The sequence below is a fragment of the Colias philodice genome, chromosome 8 (assembly GCF_061535455.1).
Source record: "Colias philodice isolate Cphi_HAF_F1 chromosome 8, ilColPhil1 Martin Lab GWU primary, whole genome shotgun sequence".
NCBI classification, from domain to species: domain Eukaryota; kingdom Metazoa; phylum Arthropoda; class Insecta; order Lepidoptera; family Pieridae; genus Colias; species Colias philodice.
The window spans coordinates 6,338,953-6,353,215 of record NC_143093.1 but is presented as its reverse complement, the minus strand read 5'-3'; positions in this window follow the sequence as shown (position 1 = coordinate 6,353,215).

Sequence of the window (14,263 nt, the reverse complement as noted above, 5' to 3'; positions counted from 1 at the left end):
TATAACCGTTATAGAAACAAAAACTACTCGACGGATTTAAACGAAACTTGGTACAATTATTTTTCATATTCGTGAGCAGAGCAGCAACTCCATTTTTAAGCTTTCGTCGCGTGTGCGTTCTTAATGCGTGTATCTTAATGGTTAAAGCTACACAGAAATCAAGTATGAAAGAAATGTTCTCCATATTATATAAAAAATATCTCCCGACATCATAAATGTCTATCTTTTATGGTTGAGCTTAGGAGTTCAAAGCTTTCTGATTATATTTGTCTACTAGCTGTCCCCGCGACTTCGTTCGCGTGGAATAGTGACTATGGGACCTATGACCATGGGCTCAGGGTGGGGCAACAATAAAAAAATCATTTTTATTTTCATGCTCCCACTCCCGCGCCCACTCGCACTCCCACGCCATATGCCACGTTCAGTCCCAATCCCACGCCCACGCCCACTCCCCTTCACAATTAGTACCTACCAGATCAAAGCCAGGGTAAGCGCCCCACCCAGCCCCACCGTGGCTACGCCCATGCTGAATTACTACTTAACATGCAATTATTGAGTAAATACGTACAACCATACTGTACTGTTGTACTACCATAAATAATTAAAAGAATTGTTATTAAAATTTCTTACTAAACTGAGCTAAAAAACTTACGTACCAAATTATTAAAGAAAATGAAGAAATGAAATGCCTAACCTATACCAAATAGTTACTACATATTGTAATTAAAAATTATGATTAGTATATAATATCGAAAATCAAAAAAGAAATGCCTAACTAATTCTACGTAAAATTTCTTTTAAATTATGTCATATTATTTTTTAGGAACCAGGGGGGGGGGGGAGAGGAGCAAATTCTATTTCCTTCCTTTCTTAAACGGATGTTTTTAATAATCTATGGTGTAGCCAGTAGCCACTGATCAGCTTAATCGATACTCAGTTTTTATCAAATCCAGAAACAAATCCAAATTAGATCTTTCCTGTCTCACGCACGTAACTAAAGGCTGAAGAGAGAGAGAGCACGTAACTAAACCGTTTAGACGAAGAAAAGTGTATAGAAAAAGGAATAAATAATTTCATAAACTTCCCGACGATCTTTAAAAATAAATTATAACTTTCATTTTTTTCATTCCCACTTTTACCCCTATGTAGGTATAATAAGTGGATGAACCAATTTTGATACACTTTATCTAAGAACCAGCGTCGGAAAATATTCTGCCTAACAAAAAAAACCGCATCTAATTCGGTTTACCTGTTAGCCAGCTACGGTGCCATAGACAGACACACACACACACACAGAAATACATAGCGGTCAAACACATAACACCAGTCTTTTTGCGTCGGGGGTTAAAAATATAATACGACATAATTTAAAGGACATTTTATGTGGAAAATTTACCTATACACCAGGGTAGATAATTTTTGAAACAAAAAAAAATCGCAGTAGGATGAAACCCATTAGAAAAGGATATGATAAAAATGTAAGGAAAAATAAATTACGGTCAATCGGAGTTCGGGAAGTGGGAGGGGGGGAGCTTTTAAGAGAAAAAAATGGTTTCTCTCGATTTCTCGATAATAATAACACCTGCTAATTTTTTTCTACATATTTTAATTGTACAGACATCACTTTTCCACAATTTTATTATATGTATTGATGATGATGATTGAGATTATAACACTCTTAGTCCGTTTTAATTTTTATTCACCCGCATCAGTGCCACCTAAAAAATCTTTATATATCGAAATTCGAGCAAAGTTAAGAAAATGAGAAATAAGAGTTCTCAAGGATCGTTAGAGATAAGAGGCTTACTATTGACCGAAAACAACATGTGTTATGCCGAACCTGAAACCGCTTCACAACGAGAATTGCGGCTCACAGCTGACCGCGAACGGCATGTACTATCCTGTGAGACCGAAACCTTCACTGAGGGTATATATAACGTCTCACAGCTGATCGCAAATGGCATATTGTACTATCCCGTGAGACCGAAACCCTCACTGAGAGGGAATTACGTCTCACAGCTGATCACGATCGTCATATTTTATCTCGAGAATTCTGAAACTTTTACTCAATATGAAGACCGTTTGACAAATAATAGGGTGCACCATAATATTATTCGATCTCTCGAAGATGAACATGAGCATAAGCAATGACTAGAGTAGGGACGCGAATATTACCATTATTTGAGACAAGAACGATTAATAAGTTTGTTTAATGAAAGATTAAGAATTGAAACTATTGGTCTCTTTAAACGGACGAATAGCGAGAGGCCCGTCTTATTGCAGACAGATTTCGACATAGTCTTAATGACTTAGAAACATAGAAGATCAATCTACAAATTCGGTGGTGTGGTCCGACAAAATAATATAAAAGTGGGTTTGCTTATAACCTCACAATTGATTACAGATCATCTTCTGTATAGGCGATATTAACGTAGTATGTTCTTTTTGTAATGCTTTAAAGTGGAGTAAGGAGTCGGCTTTCGTTTGAAGATACGCCGGAACCTTTGAAATCACTACTTTTAAGTTTTAGAGGAACATGTGCAATCTAAACAGTTCTTAGACAATATTAGCTCTTATAGTATTGCGTTTTAAATGATCCTTTGGTGCTCAACAATTATCAGATGCTCCTTTCATTCTTACTTTTAAGATACAAGGTCAAGTTTATCATTTGATAGGATCCCTTTTGCCTGAAGGCCAACCTAAGTTTCTTTAAATATATTTTGTATTCGACTACGACGAATAATCGAATACAAGAAATCAATATTTCTCGAATTTAAAACTGAACTCATTTCACAATTTTAGAACATGTTAATTCATCAGGTTAATCCGTATATATGCGTTTTAAATCGACATTAGAAGCTTTTCCTCAAGATGGTGATATTAATATAAAATTGGTATAAATGCCGATAGACGGAAGTCTATCAGCACTCAGGAATTCCCTGAGCGTGTTATAACGCCCAGGCCGCAGTATTACAATTTTTCCTACAGTAGGGCGACGAATGTATTTTCGCATAGCAACGGAGGGGAACTCGTGGGGGGTAAAGTGACGCGGGCCACGTACCACAAACATGTTTAGTTTGTGGTACCGAGCGCGAAAGAAAGTCATCGTGTTTTTAGTAAAGTTACTATGTAAACTAACGTAATTTATTACTTAGGTACATATTCTATAATGGTGCGCTCAAACTGTTAATCTACATTTAATTTAGATTATTATTTTAATTACTAAGAAATGTAGAATTTAAATCACATTCATTCATGTTTTCCTCAGATATTCGATGTCTATGATTTTCGATGATTTTAAGATTTTCTTATCAGAGTATTCAATTTTAATGTAGTTAAATTTTATAAGAGACAATTAAGAACATTCAAAAATAAAGTGTCACGTATTTTTTTTAAACGACGAATGACGAAAAACGACCGAATCGCGGACGAAGTCGCGGGCAACAGCTAGTATTGTATAAACGTTGAGAAATCATTAGTTTCCATCTAGTTTTTCGTTTGCTCGCTTAGTCTGGCACCTTCGACCTTTTACATATAGCGATCGGACGTCTCATTATAACAATAAAAAAAGACGTGTGGCACTCGGGGACTGCCGCGGTAAAGCTATTGCATAGCATGCCTTCAAGCCACACCTCCGAACCCGTCGGGGTGGGGAGCGTGAGGTTTTTTCGTTACGGAATTTCTCGAGGCGCTCAAGGCCCGCGATAGAAGCTATGCAATAACTTAAAATTGTATATACCTAACTCTTAACGCAGGCATAATCGCAGGTGTTTGGTTTATATAAGACCTAGGAATACAAAAGCGTTGTTAACCCATAACAATGGATGTAGGCGAGATGATTAGGTATCTCATACTTTATTTGGAACGAATTTTTGCAACAATATGAATGAAACTTCTTTTTATTTATACACACTGGAGATAACATTTTAAAAGCTAGGATTTTTCACCGTTAAAATAAGAACGCAACACGTTGGATTGTTTATTTTCTTACGGATAAAATAGCATTCATTAAAAACGGGAATAGTCAAATATAGAATCCAAGGTTTCTTTTTAATTAGATTTATGTTTTTCCTGGTAGCCATTAATTCTAGGGGAGAAATTTTTTTCGTTTATATGTTAATTAGATATCTACTTTGATAAAATTATTTGCTTTGTTTTTTAAATTTGTGGTGGTGTATTGTAGTGTGTGATCGTTCAAACTTTTTTCTTAAAATATATTCGATTGAATTAAATAAAGTAAACTAAAATATTTTGCGAGAGTAAGTGTATTATAAAATGGTATGATAAGAATCGGCAGAGCGACTTTGCTTTCAGAGTGTTAAATATATTGGCAAAAACCTTCTCTAAAATCGCAGTAGAATTTAGACTTAGAGCGTTACAAAGGAAGGCTTCTATGTATTTTATGACGTCATTAAACCGGAGACATAATGTTACTTTTAGTTCGCATAAAAATACGAGCTAGAAACTCGTGCAATAAATGCTATCAACATTGCACCGAGGGACTGGTGTAAATGCAGCCACAACATTTGTTAACGCCATAATGCTGGCTAAAGTTAAGTGCTAAAAGCACCTAAGCGAGGATTTCTGAATGTGCTTAGTATTTAACCCTTAATTTGGCACTGTATGTACCGTCATACATGAACTTGAAAAAAAAAAATTGTTAAAATAATTACATCTTCCGAGTGGAAAATTAACATTCTTATGTTGCAACACTAACTGTTATTGGATGGAAAAAATAAACACACATGTAGCAACATTTATTTTGACATAACTTGAAAAAAACGGCTACCTGGTGGACGTCAACTGCGTTGTCCAAGGTATTTATTCTATTATTATGAATATTAATTAGTTTAGGACAGGTGTAATGACTAAAATGTATGCTTTATTGTGTAATGGAATAAGTGTGATAATAATTGTGATGTTTCTATTACATTGAATGGTTCTATTTTGATCACTAACATGATGTATGACGTGACATACACTGCCAAGTTTGTAACGAAACACCCGCCATTTTGTTTGTATGTCACGGCATACATTGCAAATTTGAGGATGCTTTTTTATTTACTTAGTTTTATAGCACGCTTTATTTTCTTTGCCGGCAGCAAACATTTTGGTAGAATTTTAGCGCTTGTGCCTGCTGAGCATGCACCCTCTGACGGTAGCGAAAGTTCTGACGATGAATTACGTGTGCGCACCCCGCTTTCCACGACATCTTCTTCTGCACCTTCTATAGATAGCTCAATGGATGGCTCAATTTTTTAGATGATGATGAAGACCCCCCCCCCCCGACCAGAATGTTCGACTCACACCAATTTTTCGAAGCGTGTATTCAAGCCCGTCCCTAGAACCAAATTGTAAAAAAGTTCCAATCCTGAGTGACATTCCGTCACTCCCAGCAACTCCCGCTACTCCTGCAACCCCAGCAACCCCTGCACCACCTGAACCAACAGCAAGTGGCTCCATAACTGGCTTAGTTGCAGCTCAAAGGGCTTCTTCCAAGTCGCGTCCCAGAAATACCAGATCGCAACGGCCCACTGTTTCTGCTGTTGGACGACCTAGATGAATCACCAAGTTCATTCTGAACTATTAGTGGAAAAAAACGGTTTTTCGACACAAGGCAACAGCTGTAGAAGAAGACTCAGATCACACCGACATATTAAACGAAACTTCACTCGTTATTTCTATAATTTCTTTTCCCCTGACGTTTTAGTAGAGATCGTAGAGCAAACAAACTCATACGCAGTATTCAAAACTGGGCGTTCTCTTGGCTTGACCGAAGATGAATTGCGAGATTTTTTAGCAATTCATATTATAATGGGTGTTGTTAGTATGCCATCGTACACCGATTACATGTTGCGATATTGCGGTACAGATACGATCCCAAAGCCGATTTGATGTCTCTAAAACGGTATCAACAAATCCGTCGTCATTTGCATTTTGTTGATATGCTATATAATATTATTGCTATATATTATATACGCTATGACAATAGTGGCCATTTTATGGCAATGACCAGCAAAGGTCGTTGTAGGCTATGTTCAAAGCTAACGTCAGTGTTATGTATAAAATGCCAAGTCCATCTGTGCTTTGTAACTCGAAAATGTCCTAGGAATTGTCAATTAGACTACCTTGTGCGGGTCTAGTAAAGTTGGGCATTTCTAGGCGTTGTTGCCTTGTTTTTCTTTTTCATTCTAGTAGAGGCCTTTGCCCAGCAGTGGGAAAGTAACATTCTGGTATTATTATTATCATTTTGTATTGAAATTGGCAGTGTATGTCCTGGCATACAACACATTTCCTCAATGTTTTTATGGGCACTTGGCAATGTATGCTGTGACATACACTGTTTTTCAGGAAATCTGAAGTTCCTATATTTTTTTCACTATTTTTTTGTTACACCTATAGATGTCTACAATAAATTTTTATAAAAATAAATTTGACTTTATTACATTTTATTCTTTGCCAAATTAAGGGTTAACACTTTTACTTTGAACGGTGGATTTTATTTCCCTTAAGACCTTAGGAGAAAAGAACTGCCAGTACTACCTGTATACAATTTTACCTTTTACGTTATAGAAATAACTTTTGAAGGTTTCATAAATGCTTATTTTTGAAGATAAGTAAAGTAAAAATAAATTTTGTGAAGCCATAATAAGCTTTCAGCGTGAAATTCAGAAGCGTTTGTTAGACGGTATCCGCCTCAACTTGAAGACCTCATACAACAGCCTGAATTGGATATAAAATATTAAAAAAAAATGTCAAATTATATATCTGTAAATGAAGAATTATTGTACCTTCTTAAGATTCTAATCTTAGGAACTTATTATAGAAACCTTATAGTTCAAAACCATATAAAAAGTACATTAAAATATTCCTTTTTAACTCCACTACATCACATATGTAAATTCAGTTTGAAGGTCGCACATTATCGTCACCTAACCCAATGTAACGGCCAGTGAATAAAGCCTTCGACGTTTAATGTAGCGAAAAAAGCTTTTTTAAGTTATCGCAAAATCAACCGATCTCTTGGAAAAACTGCAAAGTAACGCGTATTTTATAGGTCGTGCTTGTCTAGATAAAGAAATTTGAATTTCATCATGCTGACGTCGAGGTCTAAGCGGAATTTTGAGGTCGCTTCGGTAATGCTAGTGAAATTAAGTACAGGAGTGGTGATATGAAGATTTTCTACGGTAACTTCAATAAACTTTTAGGAAACATCAAGCAGAACATTACGAATTTTACTGCACAATCAGAAAATCACGTTTTAAAACACAAAGATTTATTTATTAAGTGTATATTAATTATTAAAATAAGCCGTTTTAATTCAAATGGAAAATGTAGTATTGTCGTGCATACTGATCCCTTTTCAGTAGAAATATCGTGGTATTTACGTAATAAGATTACACTTTTATTTGGACCATTATTTGTGAAGGCCGTTCTCTAAATTTTAATTGAATATTGTACCGAAGCGAAAAAGGAAAATAAGGTGAAAAAGGTAATTTTATTTTACTGCCTAAAATCTCCAACGACAAGACTCCCCTTCTATTACTTTGTTCTCTTGGGAACTCTAAAAGAAACGTAATTTCCAAGGTCATACTTGTTTTCTTAATTAGTCAAGCGTCTTTGGTTTCTTGTAAATTAACTCTGTTTCTTTATAAGGTATTCATTACACTAATTTAAAATGGATCAATGCAATCTTTTAGGAGGATTCATAGCCCCATAAAGTCCGCTTATTTCAAATCCGAGTCCCAATTTTAGGTTTACGACTGTATTTTATGACTTTGGGCTTATATTGTAATTTTATAAAGTTTTGTACGTTTTAATTATCTCGTATTTATTAATATGACAGCAATAAAATTTAACTCTGATAAACTGATATTTTTACCGAAAATTTCATAAATAACTAACCTATCTCGCTTAAAAATTATAAAACGATCAAGAAAGAAATTTATGTATGTGCGGCGGAATTATTAGGCGCGCATTTTATCTTTTCCCACAATAATTTAGCTGTTAGCAGTTGACTGTTGTTTGTTCAAAAGATATTTTTAATGAATAAATGTTAGTTATCATACGGATTTATTTTTTCACCAAATATATTTTACAAAAATCTTAATACATGTAAAGAAAGAGGAGAGATAGAAGAAGGAGGCTGTACTATTTCCGTAGTCCTTTTTAGTAAAGGTCTGATGCACGACACACACTTCTTATTATTTGCATGTAAAGAAAGCTATACTTCTCGTCGGATATAAGCAATAGAAACGCGGTTGTATTGTGATGTATACCACTTTAACTTTGTTAATACGTAGCTGTGCAACGTAGATTTGTAAAGAAAGTACACAAAGAAAGAATTGTCCGGAATCTGGATCTAGTTAATAAGTTCTGGGGGAACTTTTACAATAGCATCGGGTTTGCTGGTTGCTTCAGTTCCTTTGACATTGATAAATAATAGTACGAATTGATTGGAACAGACTTAATTTGTAGTAAATTGAAAACAATAGGTAGGTATTTCTTGATTATTAATTATTAAAAAATATCAAAGTAAAATCTTGTTTAAATTGACAGAATACCCAGTTTTATAATCAATAATTTAGCTAGGTAAATTAAAATTAATTAATTTAATTTCATGCTTAAATTATTGCTTCACAAACTCTTTCTTCATTCAACATAATTTCTCTATCAAACACATTAATTTCTCTATCTGATGGAACTTTAGAAACTGTAACAGTTGTACCTGAATTGGTGTTTAGTCATTAATTTAAACCATTTGTATTTGCTCTTAGAATTACCTCTTTGCGCAGTAATTACTCAATCATAGGATTAATAATTTCAGATGTTTAGAGTAGAAGGCTTAAATTATAAACACAAATTGTAAGTAAAAGGATTTGTTACTTACAAATTAATTAATATCAGGCATATTCATAAAGCGATATATTTGAAGAACCATACAAATAATACAATTAAGCTCATTGATTGTTTTGTTTGTTAGGATAATTATGTAGGAATAAAAATAATAAATACGAAAGCGAATAACATATAAACATCATGTAGAATAGGTGACTGTATATAATTTTTTCCATGAATTGATTTTACATAAAGCAAAGGGAAAATAAGTAGGTGGGTATAATACGTACCTTTGATATCTGTAGACTGTAGTGAGTAGGCGGTAGGCGGGAATATGAGATTGATATGGTGTCACATTACGCGTTGAGAATGAAGATAAATTGTCCCAAACGTGATAAGTTTATAAATTTGTTCACCATGATTTGTATTTTCAGTAGATTCTGCTAAATAATTTCGTTATAATTTATGTACTTTCAAGGCGGTTTCGGATTACGTCTACGAAATATTTGAGCTCGAATGTTTCTCCGAATTCAATTTTGGTGGTTTCCTCAAAATTAATACGTAGTTTATATACAAAAGATGTATTTCTATTTCTTATATTTATTTCGAAGTCATTTCCAATGGGATGATTAATAATAAAATTACAAAAGTTTTAGTAAATTAAGAAAATTTATAATATCTAAGGACGTAATTCTAATCTGCTTTTTCCGTTTGTTCAAGAGCTTATAAGTTAGAGCTTTAAAGTTTTGTCGTAGAAATATTAATTCTCCGACGTTGAATAATTGTTCCTTTAGTATATTGGATTGAGAAATTATCATACATTAAAGTGAAACTGGATTAATTAAAACAAGTTATAATTTTATTAATCAAATCAATTCTGGTGTCAATCTTTAGTATCCAGTTGAGTCTTCTGCTATTTGCTACTAATTTAGTTTTCTAGAATTCAGTCAGTTGGTATCTAGCGTCGTTATTCCTGCGTAAATTAAGATATTCAATAAACAGTAGGTAATGTTGAAACCAAATGATGAAACTAACTATTAAGTAAAATCAAATTCAATAGGATTTCCGTCACCCCGTTGTAGTAAAAGCAAAAAGTAAAACAATTCGATCTGTTACGTTGTGACCACATAAAATAAAATAATAGTAGATAGTAGATACACATACCAAAAAGAAGAAAGAATTTTTCAAGCAAATAAAACGTAGTTTCAATAGATTCTTTAGCCAAAACACATTGTTATGATAAACTACGAAGGCTGCATATAAATTTTCGTGCTCCGTTGAGCGCAACGTCAGGGATTCAGAGATAAATGTGTGTTATAATTATGTTTCCATACTCAAGACAATTTTCGTGACGCTACCCCTAATATATTGTCTTGTTTGTCGTAGTAATGTTCGGGTATAGTTTACTAAATTAATGCCAGCAAAAATATGAGTCGGAATTAAATGTATTTGTCTTTTTTGTTTGTATATGACTCTGCTGTATGTATTCGATCGAGATGCCTGTAAACAAAGGATACAATATGTACAGCTGTTGAATTACTTAATAAACAATACGAACATATTTTCCAAGAGCGGTATTTTCTAATTAAAAAGCTAAGCTTTTTAAGCAGTTCATTTAATAAGGTTTTAAAAATTACCTACGATACTGGTATAGAGAACACTATTCTTAATTGAATTTATCGTATCGTAGGTGCCTGGTAGGTGACATACAATATTCAATTAACTAGTTGGAAAATCCAGAGAGCAAGTCACCTTCCAATCCAGTTGGCTACGCTTTATTCAGGAAATGTTAACGAAGCTGACGTATCTAGATTCAGATCAGGCTTTTGTCTAACCTAGATATGTCCAAACAATGTCTGTATGCTTTGTCACTTAATAGTGTTATATGTGACAATGGTGATAGTAAACAGACAAGGGAAATCTATTTTTATTTGAAAGTAACAATGGTAGGTTACTGAAATACAGCCTTTTCACAATATGCATTAAGTTCGATTAACCCTTCTTTTATTTTAATTATTAATAATTTTAGGTAAATAGTTTACATAGTATTATTATTTCAATTACTCTGGTTATGCCACTATCGGGGTGCCCATATACAGACATAACAAAATTTACAACGGTTTATATCATTCCTCACGGAACGCTAAAAAGTACACGGTTTCTCCGTTTCAATTACTGCGTTCCAAATACAAAACGACAAACATTGTTAAAACGAGCTTTTTGTTTTTATTTAAACAAAGTAAACTACTTTGTAAGCAGAGTAAACTGTTAGTGGAACTGGGAAAGTTGTTTAATTTCCGCAACGATAAAGTTAACCAAATTGCAGTTTTTAGATATACATACATGCATATAAATAAATAAAAAAAACCAACTAACCATACAAATAATTAGTAAAATATGTTGAGTCAAAGTGCACGTGAATATTCACAAAATTAAAATAGGTACCAAATAATTTTAACCCTTTTGCTGCTTCTCGACTTCTTATCCTGAAAAGGAAAATTGCTTCTTTTATTACAATGAAACCGGAAAACATGTTTTTGTGTAATTTAAAAGAATGATCATTTTTATTATGACAGTGTTTACCGAACCGAGTTTCGCTCTAATGGCTAAATTTAAGACGGTTAGACTATTGTGAAGTGATCTTTATTTTTATTAGGAAATTGTGCCTTACGAATAAAATACAAGTCTGGAGTGAAATTAAGCATTAATTGCTTAAGTACAACTTTCCTGCTTCTAAATTGCTCATATATTTCTTGTATTAAATGTACGTGAAAAGCAGATTGAATATTATATTCTCTATATTGGTATTCTCCGCATGCAGTTTGTTTGCAAAAAAGTTTGTTTAATTTGTCATTTAGATAATTAAAGGAAACCACATTGCCAACCTAAATAAATAAAATAAAAATTTTCCTATTGCCAAGTTCGGGTTAAAGCCGCTGGCATTTTGACAAAGTTGATATCGAGTTAAAATGACAAATTAGATATTCCCATTTTACTTCGCATCGCCTTAAAAGTCAAATAACCGTCTCCAGTTATTATGCCTTCAAAATTACATTGAACCTTACAGCTTTTGTTTTAAAGTTTAATTTCTCAGGGGGTTACTGTTTTCATATTTTATACAAAAGGTACCGCTATAAGGGTGCACTCACACACATCAGTCACCGTCACGGCACGTCACCGGACAGGATTAAAAAAAAATATGTATCAATAGTTCTAGTATGACTCTGTTCCCACACGACAGTCGCCGGCACGAAATCTATCAGTGACGTCACCGGTCAGGCACGTCAAATAATCTTTCCATACATGTATCATACTTTTATCCCCACTCACCCGGTGCCGTCACGTCTCAGTTCAGTCAGCGTCGTGCTACCGTCAATTGCTACATGTTCTCTAGCGTGACACACGTCTAATCACTGACTAACCTGATGTATGTGTTCAATGATTCAGTCAAACCGGCGACGTGACTGACGGACAACATGACGGTGACTGGTGTTTGTGGATACGTACACGAACCGTCACCGATCAGTCATCGGTGACTTGACGGTGACTGATGTGTGTGAGTGCACCCTAAGTGTAGCCTTGCGATGGCTCGGGCATGTATTTCCCTGGCTTAGCGAGAGGGTTTAAGGTGCTTTGTCAAGTAAAACTTTGTACAAAGAAAAACTTAGTCTTTGTAGCAAAATTTCATTATCTTCTTTGAACCTAAAGTGTGCTAAATTAAAGCTCATGTGTTCAGAAAATATATAGACGCTCGAGTAAATTCATTATTTAATTTTGTTATGATTAAATTTAATCTTTCGTTGATGGATGATGACGTTATTTCCGGTCCATTTTGTAAAAGTAATCCCTTAATTTGTTTTGTAAAATTACATTAATGATGAAAGTATGCTTTCGCAAAATTGAATCTCAGAGTTCTGAATTTAAGGGAAATATAATTAAGGACTTAAACATGGCTTCGCAATTGAGTTATCTGTTTTAAATTAATTTAAAATAATATTATCATTTCCGAATTTACGCGTTATTTGATACCAAATTCTTGGAGAATTATGACATAAGCTTTTTGATTTATAATAGCTAGGCACTCATTCTGGAGAGTTTTTATTTGTTACTTTATTTTTTACACTTGTCATCTTAATCCAAGTAGAAAACAAATCCGCCAAATCAAGAACGTCTTGAGTTATAAGTGGTGTACCTAACAAACACGACTCTGTTTTGAATATGGACGTGTGGAAACAGTTGGGGTTAATGGGATCATTTAAGATTTCCGATCGTTTATCATCAAAATTATTTACTACTGTGAATCCAAATCACGTGAAACTTTTAGCACTCGAAAAATTTAAGCTTTTAAAATTCAGTCAATATTTTAAGGTGGCTGTAAATAAACGTTAGTAGGTACACAGATCGATAGTGTTTTGAACTCTTGCGAAGTTTCCAATAAATCTTTATCATTTATTCAGTGTTCATAAGATACGGTTTCCGCAAGTTATACAAAATATGGGCTAAAACTTTGGAGAGCTTCTACTTTAAAATTTCTTGTCAGCGCTTCTCAGTCCATATATAAATTTCAAGTTTTATCCGAAAGTCCTTCCTTGTCTATATTTTCGTATTTCAGATGGAAGGGAAGTGGAAAACTTTAAAATGCTTTTATATTTGAAATATTTTCATAATGCTGAAAAGATTCAATATCTTTATCCTACTGAGAGCTGTGCTCGTTGGAATATACGTCGAAGGAAATTACGGTAAGAATTGATGACTCACCGATGCTCCTTATTCGATGTTTGTGAAAGTCGAGATGTATTCAAGTGCAATAACAAACAAAAATTTCTAATGTACTACTAATACCTAAACCCAAAATTATAATTAGGCACTATAAACTGTTTGACATATTTAACACCAACAAAAAAGTGTACGCACGCAATCGATAAAATTAATTTCAGTCACATACAAATGGACCTTAGCGAAAGCATTGAAAAAATTTAAGCAAATTTATTATTAAAGAGAATTTGAAAAGTAATTTACAAATTCCCATTTCAGTCGATCGAATATTGTAGAAGCCATTTATGAAGAGAATTAATTTATTGGGCTGAATCGATCGACTCAAAGTAAAGAGCCGCACTTTACGAATTAAGATAAATTAATTTCGTATATTATAATATAAATAAATTATATGCGTCTTATTTGTATTTCTAGTTCATCATAGACATAAGGCATTACGGAATTTTTTAATTCTATTTAATTACTTCACTCGAAACAAAAAATAAAACATAACAAACATTTTCTTCTTTCAAAATTATAACATAGAGCTAAAGGGTAATAACATGGTAATAACTGTTATAAATATCAATAAATTTCATCAACACAAATTGATTTAAAAGGGAAATATTTTCTTTAATATCGAAATAATTTTAAATAAACAGAGACAATT